Source organism: Pongo abelii, chromosome 13, assembly GCF_028885655.2.
Source record: "Pongo abelii isolate AG06213 chromosome 13, NHGRI_mPonAbe1-v2.0_pri, whole genome shotgun sequence".
NCBI classification, from domain to species: domain Eukaryota; kingdom Metazoa; phylum Chordata; class Mammalia; order Primates; family Hominidae; genus Pongo; species Pongo abelii.
Window position 1 is genome coordinate 72,637,488 of NC_071998.2, and position 21,337 is coordinate 72,658,824.

The window sequence follows — 21,337 nt, forward strand, 5'->3', positions numbered from 1 at the left end:
TCCAGTCATTTGACATTGTCACATAGCTCTTGAATATTCTATTCTTTTTTTTTCTTTCTGTTTTAATTTGGATAAATTTTTGACCCATTTTCTAGTTCACTGGTTCTTTCCTTGCCTGTGCCTACTCTACTTATGAGCCTGTTGAAGGCATTCTTCTTCTCTGTTACTATGCTTTTGAGTTCCATTTGATTCTTTCTATACTTTTCATCTAGGTGCTAAAATTACCCATCTGATATTACATGTTGTCCACATATTCCATTAGAGCCTTTAACATATTAATCGGCTGGGCGTGGTGGCTCATGCCTGTAATCCCAGCACTTTGGGAGGCTGAGGCAGGCGGCTCACCTGAGGTCAGGAATTCAAGACCAGCCTGTCCAACATGATGAAACTCTGTCTCTACTAAAATTACAAAAATTAGTCGAGTGTGGTGGCGTGTGCAAATCCCAGCAACTTGGGAGGCCGAGGCAGGAGAATCACTTGAACCTGGGAGGTGGAGGTTGCTCAATCTCAGTGAGCTGAGATGGCTCCACTGCACTCCAGCCTGGGTGACAGAGTGACACTCTGTCTCAAAAAACAAAAACAAAAACAAACCATATTAATCATCATAGTTATTTTAAATTGTACGTCATACATTTAACATCTTTGTTTAATCTCACTCCAGTTGTGGTGGTAACTTGTCTTTTGGGAGTGTGTTTCTTCTTGCTTTTCATACACTTTGTATTTTTGTTGTTGTTGTTGTTGAAAACTTAACATCTAGTGTAGAATGTTAGAGACTGAGGTAATTAATTTTTGTACTTGGAAATGGCGATACAATTTCCTTCAACTAAGCCTTTAGTACCAGGATTTGAGATAATCTAATTGAGAGTTGGACTGGAATTGAGGTTTGCTGTTGCAATGATTACTCTGAGTGTAACATGAGCTTTATATTTGTTTAGGGATACCTTGTGTATAGGGTAGGAGTTGGTTTGAGGGAGGAAGTTTTTTTTCAATGATTGCTCTATCCTCAGCCTCAAGTCTTCCCTTTGTTCTGTGCTTCAGAGAGGTCTGTCTCTTGCATGTTGCTTGTGACTCAGTGCTGTTTAGCCAGGTAGTGGGGACTGAGGGGGCAGGGGGTCCTCTGTTGTTTTGTTCAGATCTCAGTCTTAGGCAGTCACTGTGTCCCTGTATCTTGGAAGTGTGGCCTTATCAGTTATCCTACCCTACCCCCAGTGATATTCTGAACTCTGCACATATTCCTGCTCTTCCCTTAGGGGTCCAGGTTTATTTCTTGTTCTCTTCTGCCCAGTCGCAGTGGGCTTTAACAAATGTCCTAAGTGTGATGGCGTTTTTGCTCTTTTCCCCACAGATTAAAGCTTTCCTCCTCCCACTCCCCATAGGTAAGATGGGAGAGAAGGGTCTGGGTAAATTTCTTGCCCTTCCTCCAATGATTGCTGTTCTCCTTCCTCAGTTCTGCACCAGAAGGAAGACTTTTTCAGGACTCCCGATTGCTTCTGTGAATGTTCAGTTGGACTTGTGAGGGAAAAACGTCCCCTGTATTTGCTGCCACTTCGAGCTTCACTCTCCCATCAGTTTACTATTGGCCTCCAGGAAATTGCCTCTCTCTCTACCTGAACTCTTGTTACTGGTGTTTGACTGTGTCTTACCCAGGTAAGTTACTGTTCATTTCTTGTGTCTCCCTGTGTGTACCTCTTTCTCCCTGGATTCTGGGCCAGTTGGTTCCACTGTGACATTAGTATTCTAATAGATTCAAGAAAAATCATGAATTTGCTGTTTCTCTATTTTTTTTCATTGAAATGTTGACAGTGATGCTCTTCTTACCTTTTTACGTCTCTGGGCTGAGATTAAAAGTCTGTTATTGTTTTAAAAATTATAGTAGTGGATATGTATTTTCAGGAAGAAATAAAATAGGACAAACTATGCATATTCCAGAGGCAACTTCACACTGTCAGTAAGAACAAAAAAAGAGATTGAGGAAAGCAAATAATGAGTAAAATATGGTCACATTCACATAGGATTACAGAGGGTTGGGTATGATGTTCTGAAATACCAAAGAAAAATATATGCAGCACCAATTCTTCCTTTGAGAGCTATTTACAAAACTTCTTAGAAATCAGTGTTTTGCAACCATATAGGGAGACACCAAAAAGGAGGTATCACTGGCTTAGTCAGTATAATTTATGGATTCCAAACTTTTCTGCTTTATTACCTCTAAATTGTCATTAAAATCTAAATAATAAGTGCTATTTATTTTTGTTAATTAAATGACTAATTTGCTCTTCAGAATCAAACATGGACACTTTAATAAAATGTTACTATAAGTAAACATAATATTAATGTAGAGGGAGCCCAGGATATGGAGGCAATAGAAGGGAGAAAGGAAGATTCATTTGGAAATAACTGTTTTTAAAAACAAAAATACCTCTAGAACACTGAACAAGTGTTCAGTTAGCTAACAACTGATGGATTAACCTAGTCAAAACAGTGAGACCTTGTTTCTACAAAAAAAAAAAAAAAAAAAAAAAAATAGCCTGGCACAGTGATGTGCACCTGTAGACCCAGCTACTTGAGAGGCTGAAGCAGGAGGATCACTTGAGCCCAGGAGCTCAAGGCTGCAGTGACCTGTGATTGTGCCTCTGTGCTTCAGCTTGGGCGACAGAGTGAGACTCTGTCTCTAAAACAAACAAACAACAACAACAACAAACTGGTGGATTGTTGGGACTGTTGGCTAGTGGAGAAAGAACTGGCCTAAGAGCCTGGAAACTAGAGCTTTCTTCTCTGTGTAACTTTTAGCAGATTAATTCATATTTCAAAATCTCACATATTCTAAATATGAAAAGATCTGTAACATTCCTTCTGCAGTAATGATTGCTGGAGTATGGATGCTGTCTCCTGATATCTAATGTCTTCCGAAAGCCTGCATGGATACCCATAATAAACTATTGTCTACAATTTGTTATATGGCTTCACAGCCTACGCCCGATCTGTGCACTTTTCCTCATGTTTCACCGGGTTGTATACTAGGTATTTGCAATTCTCAGATGTTCATGTTGTTGATTGATACAGGTTGTCCTGAAGTTAGACTCTAACCTCACCTGGAACCCAGCTGACAGCTGAAATTTTTACAATTGTGCAGAGTTTTCCTCTAGTGATTGAAAATATGGTGGAATTACTTCATTGCCTCATATTTTGGGGATAAAGACTGTTGGAGCACACAGGCTCATATGACATAATAGTTTCTAGATACTCAAATCTAACTTGTGGAATATTACAAAGAAATCTTATTTAAGTACTTTCAGAAGGAAAATGAAGTCTCTTTCCATGCCCTGAAACAAAATAAAATGATCTTGACTATAGAAACACAAGGACTGTGTTGTATTATCTGCAGACACAGGGGAAAATATTGGAGGCTACATAAATTAAGTAGATGTGAGCTGTTTGCCAAACTTGAGGGAAGTGAGTGCTCTCTGCAGAAGGAAGCATCATGGTAGAGAGGGAAAGAAGTCAGCTTTTCTGTAAGTACTCACAGCAGAGTCAGGAGCACCTGTCAGGGCAGCAGAACTGTAGCATCCTGACAGGTGTTAAAGGAAAGTTGGAGTCATTGATTCATGGGACCCAGTACTCAAGTTTCAAAGCTTTTGTCCAGTTTATATAGAAATATGGGCTCTGTTGAAAGAAAAGCTGGAAAAGTGACAACATTCTAGCCAGACTTGCAAAAGTTGGTATTTCATGTGTCTGTTTCATGTGTCTGTTGAGCAAGTTTTGGTGGTGCCATTGTGCTTAGTGTGAAGAAGTTATTACTGATTAGTAATGCTTACTGTGAGCCTAGAATGGAGACTCTGATCCCTGGCCCATTGAAGATCTCCAAGAGGGTTGCATTTCATTATTGAAGCAAACTTGGGGCATTGTTTATAAACCAACTAGGAATACAGTCTTCCCCCCCTTATTCATGGTTTTGCTTCCTCTGGTTTCAGTTACCAGCAGTCCACTGTGGTCTGAAAATATTAAATGGAAAATTTCAGAAATAAATAATTCCTAAGTTTTAAATTGCATGCTGTTCTGAGTAGTGTGATGAAATCTCCTTCCATCCTGCTCCATCCCGCCTAGGAAGTGAATCACCCCTCTGTCCGGTGTATCTGTGCTGAAGACCCTCACTGCCTATTACGCACTTAGTAGCCATCTCTGTTATCAAAGTGGCTGTCATGGTATCACAGTGCTTGTGTTTAAGTCACCTTTATTTTTCTCCATAATGGCTTCAAAGTGCAAGAGTAGTGATGCTGGCATGTTGTTATAATTGTTCTACTTTATTATTAGTTGTTGTCATTAATCTTGGACAGTGCCTTATTTATATTAAACTTTATCATAGGTATGTATGTATAGGAAATATCATATTATAAAAAGGATTCAGTACTATCTGCCATTTCAGGCATCCGCTAGGTATCTTGGAACATATCCCCCGTGGATAAGGGACAACTGCCATAAAAAGTATATTTTAATAAATCTTAAATGCTTAGAGATTTTACCTGTCCCCCTGAAATTTTTCAGAGCTCACGTTTGTTTTTATCTTCGTGCTGTCTAATTGAAAACTTTAAATAACCCCTTTTTCCACCACAACACAATTTAAAAATCCACTTTCGCTTTTCATTCTTCTGTAGACTTGAATGTAGAAAGTCATATAAAATATGCATTTGTACAGGCTGCCCTATTTTTTTAGTTGCTGCACTAATTTGACTATAAGCTCTTTACGCTTTGCACCCACAGAGAAAAGGTGTTAACCAGATTCAGCAGAAAATAGCAGAGGGGACAGTAGAATGCTTGCCTTGCTGTCTGGATGTCCATTTGAGCCAGAAAATAGTGCTGGGGCCACACCTGTTGTTTTGAAGATGAGAGGGAGATTTTTGTTTTAATTCTTCAGGCCACTTCCTTGGGTGGTGGTGGCTTTCAGTGGTTAGAGACCTGAGGTTTTGAGACGATGTTGACATCTCAGAAATATTTTTACTGCCAAGAAATCCAACTGTACAGTGGCTTACATAAATGTCCTCAGACATCTCAATCCACCTTTTTTCATAGGAGGTTCTGTAGTGTTCATTCATTCTACCCGCTGCTTGCCACTGTCAGCTTCACCCATTTAACTCTTCATTTCCCTCATCATCCCTAACGGTCTATTTGCTTACGTTTGTTTCCATGGCCATTAGGTTCCCTCTTAATGGATGTTTATGATCACCTAATTGCATATAGGCTGTTGGCCTGTCAGGAGATTTTTTGAGTGTGTGCCATTTTTATTCAGTTGCCTGTCAATTTCTTTCCTTGCCTGTCAATTTCTATCCTTCAGCTTTTATTTTTTCTGTGATTCTTAAACTTTAGTGTACAAAAAAATTCATTAGGAATACTTATTAAAATGCAGGTTTTTAGACCTTTTTTCTCAGGTATTCTAATTACTAGACAGGAGGCCCAAGAATCTGTACTTTTAACAAATCACACAAGTAATTCTGATACAATAGACCAGACCTCCAGCATTAGACTTCGAGAAATACTGCTCTTTGATGTTTAAATTATTTTAGAAAACTTACATTTTATCTTTGTGGGTTTTTTTTTTTTTTTTTTTTTTTTGCTTAATACAAATAAAATCATTACAACGGCCTTAATTTTGTGTAAAAATTCAAAGTGCAATATATCGACTGCATTCCAGCATTCCCTTTCAAATGTACCACATTGCGTCTAGACCCCCAATACCAGTGCCTTCTCTTATCCCAACCCATGGTACACCAGGCTACTGGATGATCCTATTCCATGGCTGTGAATGGTTAAATCAAGTTTAAGCTCTGCCATTTTATTTGAAATCACTTTATTGTATGTGAAATTGTGCTTTTGGATCTGATTTCAAAAGTATTGTTTCTAAGCTTTAAATTAAATACCATTCAGAGCTATAAATAATAAGGAAAAGAATAGAATTTATTTCTAAAAGCTGCCCTTCTTGCCCTCACAAAATATTTATTTCCCTTATGAAAGTCCCAAGGGTTGGACAGGCCTAATTCAAGGCTAAAAGATAGCAGGGAGTAGCAAGTTTCCCAGTTACTGTGTGACCTCAGCCTGACAAATATTCACAGTGAAGAAAAATAGACGATTAGTAAGGGTATAATCTAGTGGACAGAATTCTAAGTCAATAATCAAATCTCAGCTTTATTCTTGACATTATGATTAATCTCTTGAAAATAATTTTACTCCTCTTGTTTTCCTTTCCAATTCACAAACAGAGCAAAGAAACACCTCTGGGTAGAACATGGCTCTCTGGCAATTTGATATCTAACAGAAAGATATGTGATAGCCAGAATGACAGTAGTAAAAATAGGCATAATTTGTTTAACAAAAAAATAAATTACCAGCACTGGTTGCCAGTCCTGAAACTATTATATACATTTGTCTCTTAAAACTATATTTTAGTTTAAAATATGTTTTAAACCATGTTTTGCACACATGATTATTTGAAGGGAAGCATAGCACAAGGTCAAAAATTTAGATGCTGTATTTCTCATAAGTCTCTTAGAAGCAATTTTATTATGATAATACCAATGGGCTTCTGATTTTAAGAGGTGTTGAACTCAGCATTTATTGATTCAGCATAATGAATTTATTGTAAAGTAAAATAGTACTAGTGTGTCCCTGCACTCCAAATACTATTTTTGGGAAGCACTAGACTTGATCACAGAAATAAAAGAAGAAAGAGTGCTATAAGTACCTGGGGTGTAACAACTTAAAATGAATAAATTACTGTAAATTAAGGAAATTAAGATAGATTAAGGAGAATATTAGAAGATTTTTATGTAATAGAACTGATACTCCCACTGTACTGTGTGTCACTTCCATCTGATCTCCCACAGCACTTATCTCAAGGAGATTGTAATTTTGTGTTTCTATGTCTTTCACTCTCATCAGACAGCAAGTTCTCTTGAGGCAGGCACTATGCCTTAATTATCTGTACCTCGCAGCAACTAGTGCAATGCCTAGCATATAGCACACAGTCACTGTCTATTGGTGGATAAATGGATTGATGGGCACATGGAAGAGTGAATAGAACATTATACTGAGGGAATAAAATATGCAACACAAATGGAAACATTAGATTCACATCAATAACTTTCTCCAAATTAAAAGAAAATAAGAATTCTGAAAACCTTGCGTTTTGGAATCTGAGAGTAAAGGGTCTGAAATTTCCAGGAAAGCAAAGTATTGTCCAAGAGATAGGTTTTCTCAAACCTGTGAGATGATTACTTTACTGTCATCTCATTGCATGATAACTTGGCTGGTGGTAGATTTTAGTCTTAAAATAATTCTTCCTCGGAAATAGAAAGTTATTGCACCATATGTTGTTTTAGATGAGAAGTCTGATGGCAGTCTGATTTTCTTTCCCTTGTAGGTTGTATTTTCTCTCTGGAACCTTTAAAGCTTTTCTCTTATTTTTAATGTTTGGAAATTTCATGGTGATGCAATGAAATGGATATCTTTTGTTGTGCTGGGCTTGACTGAAGAGTTGAGTCCTTAAATTCTGGGAACATATTTTGACTGAGTGCTTACTGATGTTCTCACTCATTTTCTCTGTACTCTTATTCTGTGACTCCTACCATTTAACTTTTAAACTCTTGGACTACAAACTCTAATTTGTTTATATTTTCTCCTTTTTTTAGTATTTTTGATCTACATCCTTAGTGATTTAGTTTTACTATTCTTTAGCAGTTATATTCTTTATTTTAAAGCATTCTTTCTTTCTTCTTTCATGACTGTTTCTTTTTCATAAACTACTAATCATGTTTTCCTAATGTGGTTTTTCAAATCTCTCCAAGGATGTAAATTCAACTTCTTATGAAAACCCTGAACTATCTTTAATTTCTAAGTTGTCTGTTTCTGCTTCTTCTCTTTCTCTTTCTCTGTAAGAGCTTTCCTTATATGTCTACGTATCCATGATTATCAGTTCATATTTAAGAGTGAGATGGTAAAAGATTATCAGCAGATTTGAATACATTGGCGAGAATATCTATATTCTCTTTGGAGTGAATGGTCTGGCAGAAGACTGGTGAATTGGGAATCCTCCTTATGACTGAATGTGGAGGTCTCTTCAGCTGTCATCTGATGTCTTTAGAGAAGGCCTACAACTATTTTATGTTGAACTCAAATTTATTCTGTATTGTGGGAATGGGCGGGATGGAGCTGTTGACGATTTCGTATACACACTTCCAATTAATCTTCTATTTCAGCTCTGTATCTCACTGCTGTGCTCACTTACCCCTCCCTGACCACATAGTATGTATATTGCTGAGTCCCAAGCCTCTTTCTGGTTCTTTTGGATCAATGCACAGTATTCTCCACTGGATCCCTCTTCATACATTATCCAGCGTGTAGCTTCTCCTATCCTCTTTCCCTATTCCTGGAACCTCTTTGATTATTCCACAACTTTGTTGAGAACTCTTATTCACTATTGGCCCATCAATTTTGTTTACTGTTGAGGGTTTAACCTCATTTTTTTCTTTTATGATAATTTAAATAACTTTCAGGAAGGAAAAGATAAGCACTTATTATGTATTCACTATCTTTAATCAGTTATGGCAGCATTTTAAAATAAAAGTGCTTGATAAAATTTGGAAGCACTATGTACTGTAAAGAGTTCTCCATTTGGAGATTCATAAAGTTCATTAGCATAGTAGTGAGGAGAAGTCCTGCCAGAAATAAACATGTTAAACCACAGTTATGCCAATGTTTCCTGAACTTATTTTTACCATGGAATGCTATTTTATGAAGAAAACCTACTAAAACCTGCTATATACAGCATTCCACAAATTATAACTTAAGAAATAATACTTTAGAATACCAGTTATAGGTAAGAAATGATAAAATATAATTTAAATAATCAGAAAAATATAATTTTAGAGTTAGAAGCAAGGGCACACTCCCCTCCGTATTTTTCTTCTTTCTAAAAGATGGGAAAGCTGAGTTTTATAAAGTAGATTACTTTGTTCTGCCTGTATGGGTCTCTTTGTTTTCTCTGAACAAGATCACACTGTGATTATTTGACGGCAATGACCTTTAAGCTGTAGGACATCATGAGATTGAGCCTGTTAATACCTACCATTGCACTGTTAGGTGTGATCATCCTGCTCTCTACCTGAAGGTGGGGTTCTTCACCGAAGGGAGCTATCTCAGAACACCAGAGCTAGTGTAGAGTGAGCTCACTTGGCAATGGGGCAGATAGCAAGAAGTTCTGTTCTTGGCTTACCTTCCAACCCTACAAGGTCACCATATAATGGCTTAGGTTGGTTTTGGAGAGTAGTATTTCCACCTGTGATTATCAGTTATCTTTGTTTTTCTTCTCCTCCTACTCCTTCCATTGCTCCTGTTTCTTCTCCTTTTTTTTTTCTCACTCCTCCTCCTCTCTCTCCTTTCCTCCTCCTCTTCTGTAGTCCTTTTCTAGCCACCTCTTACTCCTTTATTTTTCAGTTTATTTAGGACACTGATGGAAAAATTTCTCATAATCTTTTATAGAAGCTTATAAAGCAAGCAAGTAAGATTTGTTAGGCAATGAAGTGCCATTTGATGGCGGGATTTGTAGGTGTTACACATAGGTTTTCTCTTGGAAGGGACACAGAGATCTTGGCATACTTTGTATAAGAACAGTAGCCATTATCTATTAATTCCATGTGTGTTCTTTAAAAAAGAAAATCATTTTATGGGAGGAGTGGGACCTCAGGTTTTTATATGAAAAGTGGATTTCTCTGAGGCTCCCTTTTTACAGGGTCATAAAGCATATTTGAATTCTAGTCAGGAAGTTCACCTAAGTTTCCTAAATCTCACTCCAAGTTTCATCTTGTATTGCCTTTTGTATTTCTTAAATTTCTAGTAAATTAAAGCTATTTTTGTCCAAATTGCCCAAGCATTATGACTCCTGCTTTTTTTTTTTTTAACTTAAGTGTTAGGATAGTCTACTGCTTTGATCTCTGGGGGTTTTATATTTTCCAACAACCTGGAGATAAATATCTTAATTGTGCATTCATTAATTCGTTCATTAAAATATTTATCAGGAAGATACTCTTCTAGGTGTTGGTATTATATCAATGAACAAAACAAATCATAATCTGACTTCAAGGAGTTTTCATTCTAAGGAGTGGTGGTAGGGAGAGAAACAATGAATAAGTATACAAATTAATATGTAGCATAGTATTATAAATTGATATATTTTAGGAAGAAAAATAGATAAGGATAAGGGAATGGAAAGTAATGAATATGCTGGAGGGTGATCACAGAGGTGGCCTTTGACTGAGCTTGATTTAGTAGTTGTGTAATGTTACTGAATGTGACTTGTATTTTGGGTAAGGTGGATAAGAAAGGTCTTTCCAGTAAAGTGGAATTTAAGCCGAGACTTGAATAAGGAGAGAGAATGAGCTATGCCAGTATCTGGAAGACAAGGATTCCAGGCAGAAGAAATAGCAAGTGTGAAGGCCCTGAGATCAGAATGTGCTTTGATATGTTTGAGGAGTAGTGAAGACAGTGATTTGTACTGTAGTGGAATGTACTAAAAAGAGAATGGCAGAAGATGAGGCCAGAGAGGTGAAAAGGTTAAAGCTCATGCTGGGCATAGAAGGCTGAATGGGTGTATTTATCCAATGCCTATACTCCCATTGTATCTAGGAAATAACTAACTTGCTTTTGATTTTACAGGCTTATAGGCAGAAGGGACTTGCCTTGTCTCAGATGAGACTTTGGACTGTGACCTTTTGAGTTAATGCTGAAATAAGACTTTGGGGGACTGTTGGGAAGGCATGATTGTGTTTTGAAATGTAGGGACATGAGATTTGCGAAGGGCCAGGGATGGAATGATATGGTTTGGCTGTGTCCCCACACACATCTCATCTTTAATTGTAGCTCCCATAATTCCCACGTGTCATGAGAGGGACCCAGGGGGAGGAAATTGAATCATGGGGGTGAGTCTTTCCTGTGCTATTCTCGTGATAGTGAATAAGTCATACGAGATCTGATGGTTTATAAAGCGGAGTTCCCCTGCACATGCGCTCTTGCCTGCCGCTATGTAAGATGTCCCTTTGCTCTTCCTTCATTTTCCGCCATGATTGTAAGGCCTCCACAGCCAAGTGGAACTGTGAGTCCTCCAAACCTCTTTTCTTTATAAATTACCCAGTCTCGGGTATGTCTTTATTAGCAGCATGAGAACAGACTAATACACATGGAAACATGTCACAAAATTTCAATATGTTTGCCACATATTTGTGTCAAAAATACAGATATAATTTGTTCTAGGTATAGAACGTTAGCCCATATTGTCCAGGCCAGACTGACGTAAATTCATGTAGAGAATTTTTGTGGTTTTATTTTTGGAGCTGAGTCTAGGAGAGGAAGGAAACTCTTCTCATATGCTTATGTGTCACTCTATTAAACACTGGTGTACCTCATGTAGATAATTCTCAGCCGAAGGTGCACTCTGGATTATGGAAGAGGGTAAGATATCTGTAGTTGTTAAATTTCACCTTAACTTATTCTGAAATGGCCCTGAAAATGTGCAGTGACTTTGTCTTGGCCATCAAAGATAGAAGTCTCTGATGCTACTCTATTTGAGCATTTGTTCACTTTATCTTGATGTTGGTTATATTGAAACAGTATTTGAATGATGTGGGGAAGGACACTTTTTTTCTGTTTGTGGTTCTGGAGAGTATCTGTTGCATGCTCTTCAAGGAACAAGCCACACAGGTTTCATGTAAGAGGAACTTCAAGTGTTGTGAGAATGAGAGAAATGGAAAAGAAAGGTTCAGCAGTAATCAGACATATTTAAAAATCCCCTCCATAGGATGACTGAGCAGAGTATCTATGTCTGTACCACAAAGTACAGTATGGTAGCATTTAAATTTTAAAATTAAACTTTAAAATATTGTAATGTGTCACTTAAAATTGGGGTTACATCTGACAAATGTGGTGTTAGGTGATTTCATCATTGTGTGAATATCATAGAATGCACTTATACAAATCTAGATGGTATAGGCTACTACACACCTAGGCTATCGTGGTGTAGCCTGATACTCCTAGGCTACAAGCTTGTACAGCATGTTATTGTACTGAATACTGCAGGCAATTGTAGCACGATTGTAAGTATTTGAGGTAAACATATCTAAACATAGAAAAGATATAGTAAAAATATAGTATTATATCTTATGGGACAACCATCATATATTTGATTGGTTATTGACGAAAGCATCATTATGCCATACACAACTCTACAAGCAATTATTTTTTAATTATAAGAGTAATACATGTTTAAAGTAAAAAAAAAAAATCTGACTACCGTTAGCAGCAGTGAATTCATATGGGTCTGCAGCAACCTCAGTTCTTGCCCCCTCAGAAGAAAGAATTCGACTGAGGGGCCTAAGGCAGAGTGAGAGATGGAGGCAAGTTTTAGAGCAGGAGTGAAAGTTTATTAAAAAGCTTAAAGCAAGAACGAGAGGAAGTAAAGTATACTTGGAAGAGTGCCAAGCTGGCAGTTTGAGAGATCAAGTGCTCCATTTGACTGTTGAGTTGGGGTTTTATACATTGGCATACTTCCAGGGTCTTGCATCCCTTCTCCTCAGTGATTCTTCCCTTGGAGTGGGCTGTCCACATGTGCAGTGTCTTCACTGGAGTTGTGCAGATGCTCAGTTGAGGTGTCCTTCTCTTACCAGTCAAATGTTCCTGGAAGGTCATATACTAGTTAAACGCCACCATTTTGCCTCTTAGTGCACATGTTTGAGCCCACTCGCCCAACTCCTAAGATATTTTGGGAAGCTGCTCATCACCAGTTTCAGGTTTTTTTCTGTCTATTGGGAGACTGCCTTTCCCTGGCACTAGCTGTGACCAATTATTATTTTAGAGCGACAGTGTGACAACTGCCTGACCATCACCTGTTGGTTACCTGATATTCCTGGTGGGGTGGGGGCTATCCCCTACCCTGCTCATGCCTGTCTAGCTACCTACAATAACACTATTAGATAAATGTAAGGTCAAAATAAAAATTCTGCTTCTAGGCTCACACCCTAAATAACAGTCTTACATTTCTTGTGTTTAGTTGTGTTCAATACAAATATACCTATATACCTAGTGGAGGATTATTTATCTCAGAGTCTGAATATTGAAAATACCCTAAATGGAATTAATAAAAGGCCTTAAAAAGTTTTTTTTAAAATGTACTGAAACCATCTTTGCAAAAATTATATCAGCGGAAAACGATGTCAGTGAAAGAGATCTGAGTTAACCTATTACCCATCTTGCCTTTCTCTTAATTATTTCTGGGCTATTTGGCTAAACCAACTTTGGAAGACATTTAGCCTATAGTTTAAATTAGCATAGGCCTTGCCCCAAACTCAACTGCTTTTGTAAAGCTAATGGGAGGCCTTCAGGCTTGTGGGAAGGGGAGGAGCCTGAGTGCTGCTAAGGCACAGACATAAATGATTATCGGCCATTATTCCAGAGACTATAAGATATGCAACTTCTCCAATTACTCCTGCAAATAACATTACTATTGTAGAACCTAAGATTGGCCTTTTTCAAGATCTTTTTAGGTATTTTTTGCATGTCCAACACCCACCAACCCCACGCCTGTTGCCCCACCCAGAGGCAATTCAGCCCACAGGAGGACAGCTCCGATCCTCTATGATTTCATCTCCACCCCAACCAATCAGCAGCAAGTATTCATTACCTGGTGACCCCCCACATCACCCCCAAATTGTCTTTGAAAAACCCCTTACCTACAAGCTCTGGACAAGATGATTTGAGGACAAACTCTATCTCCCGCATGGCATGGCCAGCTGGCCCCATGTCTATTAAACTCTTTCTCTTCTACAATACCGTAGTCTGTTTTTATGCATCAGACAGGAAGAACCCCTTAGACAGTTATAATACCAGTTGAATGATGGAAGAATGTTAAGCTCATGTTTCTGTTACCTTATCATGGAGTAATCAGCTTAATCCAAATGATCCATCAGTGACATCAGAGCCTCCCAAGCTATGAGATGCAGATCAAATGATATGCAACACAGGAGTTGGTTGCAGTTGTTATGAACAGGAGACAGGGAAATACTGGGTAGAAGAGGGTGGTTCCCTGACAAAGGGCCCCACCCTCAAGCCTGAAGACTGACCTCATGGCCCTAAATGAGGACAGGCATTCCTGTTTCCATGCCCAAAACATTGCCTTTTGGCCCACCACACCTCCTATTCTGCACCCATATACACTCTGAACCCCAGGCTCCAGAAGCAGATCTGCAAGCTAGAGCAGCAGACAGACAGTGGAACAACATGGCAGAGAGAGAAGAGGAGTATATTAGTCTGTTTTCACACTGCTGATAAAGACATACCCAAGACTGGGCAATTTACAAAAGAAAGAGGTTTAATTGGACTTACAGTTTCAAGTGGGTGGGGAAGCCTCACAATCATGGTGGAAGGCAAGGAGGAGCAAGTCATGTCTTACACGGATGGCAGCTGGCAAAGAGAACGAGAGCCAAGTGAAACAGGTTTCCCCTATCAAACCGTCACATCTCGTGAGATTTATTCACTACCAAAAGAACAGTATGGGAGAAATTGCCCCACGATTCAATTATCTTTCACCAGATCCCTCCCAGAACACATAGGAATTATGGGAGTAAAATTCAAGATGAGATTTGGGTGGGGACACAGAGCCAAACCACATCAAGGAGGAACGTCTGAATGCTGAAAGGAGTCCAGCTGGGGGCATTCAGAGAGGAGTCGGGCCAATGGGTGGCCAAGCTCCAGGGGAAGATCACCTTCCCACTCCATCCCCCACCTCCAGCTCCCCATTCATCCTGCTGAAAGCCACCTCCACCACTCAGTAAAACCTCACATTCATCCTTCAAGCTCGTGTGTGACCCGAATTTTCTGGGACACTGGGCAAGAACTAGGGATACAGAAAGCTGTCACACGGGCCCTCTGCCTTTGTGAAAAGGCAGAGGGTCCATTGAGCTGGTTAACACTCAAGCTGTCTGTGGATGGCAAAGCTGAAAGAGCTTTGTAACACTGGGTTTGCAGGCACTCACTCCTAGACACTACTGCAGGGCTTGAGCCCAAAATCACTCGCTCCGGGCTCTGCACCTGCCTGTCTGCATGCTTCCCCTCCTGCAAGGGGTTTGAGCAATGGGGCCACTGAACAGGTGAGCCATAACCATGTTACATGTCCTGCGAGGAGGATCAGGGAAGTCTCCCATTTACTCTAGCAGTCTTGCTCATAATGCATGAGTTGTCATAGTTTTCAATTATTTGTGTATGTTAATATGTAAGTCACATTGCAATTCAGTGAATATATACAAGCAGGGTTGCAATCTCTTTTCTGAAATCCTTAGGCCAGTTTTATGCTGGAATAAAGACTTTTTCAGAATTTTAGAAAGATAGTTTTGTACACTGTTAAAGGAAACCAGAGCCAAGCAGTAAAGCGGTAAAAACAGATTTTATTCAGGAACTAGTGCAATATGGGAAGAGAGTCCTCGGTCTAGAACTGAGCTTAATTCCAAATACTGCATAGACAAGTGGGAATTTATAACCAAGGAGCAAGGTGAAGGTTAGTGAATGGGAAACTCCTAAGAAGAAACATCGGGGTAAGGGGATATTCTGGCTGAACTGACTTAACAGGATTCTTGCTGCAGGCAGGCCAGGGTGATCATATACCAAGGGTGGGAATGAGGAATTTGATCAAATACTGAGAGTAATGTGGTATCAAGGATGGAGGATTCTTGCTAAACTGATTTAGCAAGACTCTTGCTAAAAGGGTGATGCTAAAAGGAGCACTGAAGCCCAAAGGCCAGGGCCTACTTGAGAAGAGGGTTCAGAGGAGGCCAAATAAAGTTTTGTCAAGAAGAGTCTTCATCAGCACACACCATATATTTTGTAATATCAGCAGGTTTGGTTTGCAATATCACTTAATAAAATACATTAATACCTCTTCAGTGAAATGTAGGAATAATCAGATTATGCTGCCAACTGAATTATGAAAAACTTTCAATTTTCAGATCTGTTTGGATTTCAGAATTGGGGACTGGTGAAATATCCTACTTTTAAATTCATATAATAAAAAGGAAAATCAAGAGAACATATCTAAAAGATTTTGGCACTTGATCGAATCTTTCTTTTTTTCAAATAGTGTCTTCTTTTGGAGTTAAGAAATGTAGACTCCAGAAATATCGTTGATTATAGGTCAGATTTTAGCTATTTAGATCAGTTACTTTATGAATATACAAAATAGAAGATAAACACAAATGGGCGTATTAGGAAGCCTGTACTGAGCAAACCTCCCAGCCTGTAATGAGAGACATTGGTGTAGTACAGAGGAGGGTCTTTTTAAATAACAGAATTTGGTTACGGTGTAGTAGGTTGGGGTATTATTTGGAAATAAAAGAAGTTTCTTACATGAGGATTTTTGACTAAGAACACAAGTCCTTAATGGAGTAGTTTCCTAACCGATGCTTTTGTGGTTTCGACTGAGTGCAGTACATGTCTAAAGGGAATGTCTCATATAAAACTGAAGCTTGCTTTTATATTTCAAGTAGTTATTTAGATACCTGGTCTCTATTGTATGATCCTCTGATTTGAACATAGCTTGTCTTTCATTTTTATCCAGTTTCCATGACTCAAACCCTCATGTTAGGCCAGAATGTGGTAATAGAGGCAATTATGCCATTGAGTATGTAGCCGAGCCCTCAGATTAAGGTTTCACACCTGGGTATCATTATTCTTTCCCATATCAATTTATTATTTAAGGACTTATTATTTGAAAGCGCTTATAGCACATAAGCAATTAGGGTAGCTGAGAATCTGTCTGTATTAAATGTATTTATTTTGCTTTCCTAGCTTTTTATGCCAGAATAATTAAATCTCATTCTAGTGTGTCAGTAGCAGACTGTTTTGAAACTGACAGCACTCTTTCCTCCCCTCTTCAATAACAAAAAACCCACAGAGACTGACAGATTAATAATAAACACAAAGAAAGGAAAGAGAAAACAGAACACATACTAGTTGAGAGGATATTTCTCCTTTCAGTCAGCACTGAAGTACTGAATATATCTGATTTTTTTAAAAAAACAGATTTTTACATTCTTAGTGGTGCTACTGTTGACTGTAAGAAACAACTTACTCTTTGGAAATGAATATTCAATATAGCAAATTTGTACAATAGAGTATGTGAGTAATAAGGTATTATACTCAACATTTAAAATGAAATGACCTGTTTCATAGGACATTTTTGGGATAAGGAAATGGGTTGGCTTGACCTCAAGGGAATATTCATTTGCATGCGCTTTGGCTGCAAAGAACACTTTGCAAATTTTGAATATTACCATGTGGCTGTTGTAGCAGAATAGCTGGTCTCTTTTCTAAAGAGTATATTTGCATATGATAGTTTAACAGCTTTTCCCTTTTGTTCCTAGGAGATTAAGTCTCAGTCCTAGGAGAAAGTAAATTAAAGGTGGTTCCTTACAATTTGAAAAAGTATAATTTGAAGATAAGAGGAAACTCTGAAAAGCAGCTTTTACATCTGAAGGCTCAGACTAAGAAATACTGTTTTTCTCTGAATGTACCAGCATTGCTGTTCCTACTTTTTGGTGTGGTTGTGTCTCCAGAAGCCCTGTGAAGTCTAAATAACTCCTCAAAATCTTCTGCATCTATTGTTTGTCTACTTAGTGAAATCTAACCTTCAGCATTTCACTCTCTTGGGTCAGGGCCTTGACCCTTTGCTTAAAATTTAAATTTCCTTGGTGGGTTCATGGGAGAACACAGAGGTAAGTGTTCTCTGAACAACAGTGGTGACCTTAAGATGCTATATGGAAAAAGAACACTGGGCTTAAAGAAAAATTAGAAAACTGCATAGGTACTCTACCCTTGGAGGTTCACAGTACTCATTAGCATTATTCAGTGGGAGGAATAGTCTTCTAATTTTTTTTTCAGGTGTCTCAAACATTTGACCTTGGGATTTTTTTTTTTTTTTTTTTTTCAGATAATACCTTTTAGAGTTCTTGGTACTAGTATCCGCTGGATTATACTTAGGGATATCATGCAATTTCCTGGATAATACCTTAGAACTGTTTGTTGATTGCTTAAAGATATTCATTTTATCTTCACAAGAAGAGAATTTCTTTGGGGCTCTTCATAGTGGTGGCTCCCATTAGACTGTAGCCAATGTTAAAAAATTATTCATAACACTTGTTAAAGAATGGTAAGGCCGACTATTCAGGACCATCACCATAGGTGTAGGGACCTTTGCAGTAGGGTTTTGCAGTGTGGGAGAGAGATTAGGTTCAACTCGGAATAAACAATGGATAAGTGGGAATTTATAGCCAAGGAGCTAGATAGGAGCCAGTGGATGGAAAACTACTAAGAGGAAACATCAGAAGTAAGGGAGAATTCTGGCTAACCTGACTTAACAAGACTCTGGCTGAAGACAAGCTAGGGTGATGAGATATCAGGAACCCAATCAGATATGGAGGGTGATTAGTATTGAGAGGAAGAGGACTTTGGCTAACCCAAAAAGTCCAGGATCTTTGCTAAAATTAGACAATTCAGAGAGGAACATGGAAGCCCCAAAGTGAGGGCCTAGTGAGAAAACAGTTCAGAGGAGCCTGAGTGGTATTTGGTCAAGGAGAGAATCTTTGTCACCAGCCAGAGACCATAGAATTCTCTTGTCTTGCTGCTGAGGAGCAAGTGGATAGGACACAGAGGAACTGGTGTGCTTCTTAAAGGTATTAGGTCAGCAATTAGGAAACTCACTGTCTGACATTTTTAGTTTTGCCTGTACTTTGATAAATATTATATAGAAAACCTTCGCTAAGCTTCAGTCAGTATCTGTAATCTATATTCCAATGGAGCACCGCCAATTCTTTGTGGTGATATTTGTTCTTTACCAAACTTTGTCTCCCTTAAATATTCTGAAGGACAAAATGAGGTTTAGAAATACCATACAGAAATTAGAGGACTAAACTTTAAAAATCTCCATTATGTTTTCCTGTGTAGATATTTGTGACTGTTCTTCTGCTAAATTTGATTCAGTTTGTTTTATTTCTCTGTTTTGTTTTTTTTTTTCTTTTAAGTTTTGGAAAAGAAGCTAAGTGTCACATTGAAGCAATTTTCAGATTAATTAAAATAGAGAACACAGTAAGGCTCATCTATATTTTGTGCTTTGTTTGCAAAGCTTCTTAAAAATAATGTCTTTCCCAGTTACTGCTAAATAGGCCTATAGTGGATGCAGCATCTTTCTACAACAGCGGATTAAACAATATTGTACTTTTGAATGAAATTAGGGAACTGAGGACTTGAATTGGCAACATAACAAAAGTCTACTGTCTCTGAGGGAATGTGTGCTATTGATTCTAACTAAAAATAATAGTAGTACACTCAGGGACACCAGGAGAATAGCTTAAAAAGCCACTGGGATATGGTGGTAGTGGTGTAGATTATTCATGATTTAAAAAACAGAGTACAACATTTTGAAAACATTTCTGATATTTTGTTAACTATTTTAGTAGAAGACTGTTTTTGACAAGACTCTCATACTCTGAACAAGTTATTTATTGTTTTATTAAAATATAATACACTTGTGGCTTGCTCCTGATGGGCCTTTTCCAAAAAACAAACAAGTTATACCTAGAGAGTTCTGCCTAGCACACATCTGGGAATTAACTTCTGTTATTTCTTTAATTGATAAAATTAGATTAAGTCATCCATGTCGAATGAGAATCAAATGAGACATAGAATCAAATGAGTTGAATATGTGAATAGTGATATTCCCCTCTACCTATTACTTCCAAACGAACGCAAGTAAGAATTTTAAGAAAAATAATGTTGGTCACATAAGGAGTGTTTATTTTAGATCCAGGATATGTTTACGGGATGCCAGATACTCATGGAAATTTAAATATCTATGAATATTTGAAAAGCATTACCTCCATTAGGACAGACATAGAGTCTGACTTTTCTCACTGTTATATTTCCAGCACACAGCACTGTCTTGTAGTTAGCACTCAGTAAATATTTATGGCATGGATAGGTGAATGAATAAATGAGTGGAATATTTGAATCCTTCTTTGGTTTTAATCCTGATTTTTTGAGATTGTATAAACATAACAACAGTATACTTTCAAACTGATTCATAGTTAATATGGGATACCTGGTGACCTAAGAAACAAACCTGACTTTCCTAAATACTGAAGTCTCATATAGGAAAAAAAAAATACAGAATGCCTGGCACATACTTAAACTAAAGAATTCTTAATTGTTGATCTGAAATTCAAATGTAAGTAGGCATCTGTGTTTTTTATTTGCTAATTCCTGGCAATTCTATAAAAACAGAGTGATGTTGCTGGTGTCCGAAGTTAGTTTCTGTAGAAAACTCTCTCAGGGCCCCTTTCTTATCCCTTTGAATCACTCTGTCCACCCATCCTTCAGCTTTTCCAGGCTTTGCTAGTAACTTCTTCCGTCTTCAGTTTAGTCCAGATGATTGCCTTTGGGCTGGCTCTAGAGCCACCTTGTCCACAAGGGCAAGTTTTGCCCCCAGGATGAGGCTGAGTGTGGGGCTTGATCTGAAACTCCATTCTTGCTTGGCTGCTGCTTCTGTATTCTGCTTTTCCCACTCCCTTATTGATTTCTCCTGGGAGCACTTACTTAGTGAATCAACTACAGGTGCAGGACCTGCTTCTAGTATACTTGATCTAAGATGATTTGTTAGGCTATTTACCTCTATGTAGAAAGAAGGTTTACCACCAGAAAAACACAAGCAATGTAAATCTTTAAAAACGTTCTCACTTGAAAGAAGTCTTTCACTTTTCACTAAGCTTTAGATCATAAGCGAGTACTCTGTTTACCATGTGGTCCTAAAGAGTAGCAACAGAACTTCCTTCACCGAATGGGCTGTGGTAAGAGCACAGCGGGCCACAGAAATTCTCTTTGTCATGGTAAAATCAGAACTACAGCCAAAATGGAATTGGGTTAACATGCTGAGGTTGCAGTATGGACTCTCCTGAGTATGAGAAATGCAATATGTCAGGTAAGTTCATTTATGTAAAGTTTTCTCTGGTGTGTTGTTTCTACAAATAGCAAATATCTACTTTAGTCTTACCTTCTTTTTTTTTTTTCCTGGAGAGATTTGTGGATTGTGGTTGGGTCAGTCATCTTGTTCTCAGATTGAACCTGGATTGCCATCTAATTTACGTGACCCAACGCATGTTGGCTGGGGATATTCTAATGAAGAACCGTATCTTCATCATCTATTCCTGCATAGAAAATTACTCCAAAATTAGCAGCTTAAGACAACAGACTTTTATTATTT

General features: G+C 38.2%; 2 long non-coding RNA genes across 2 annotated transcripts in view; one reads left to right on the forward strand and one right to left on the reverse strand.

The window, feature by feature from the left end:
- The window catches only part of LOC129054745 (uncharacterized), a 444,081-nt gene that overhangs the window by 87,029 nt on the left and 335,715 nt on the right, over positions 1-21,337 (forward strand). Inside the window, exon 5 of the long non-coding RNA XR_010136531.1 lies at positions 1,448-1,647. This is a non-coding gene — a long non-coding RNA (uncharacterized LOC129054745). The remainder of the gene's footprint in view (positions 1-1,447; positions 1,648-21,337) is intronic.
- The window catches only part of LOC129054741 (uncharacterized), a 42,092-nt gene continuing 33,198 nt past the window's right edge, over positions 12,444-21,337 (reverse strand). The window contains exons 5-7 of the long non-coding RNA XR_010136530.1: positions 21,128-21,281; positions 14,419-14,496; positions 12,444-12,714 (exon numbers count right to left, since the gene is read on the reverse strand). This is a non-coding gene — a long non-coding RNA (uncharacterized LOC129054741). The remainder of the gene's footprint in view (positions 12,715-14,418; positions 14,497-21,127; positions 21,282-21,337) is intronic.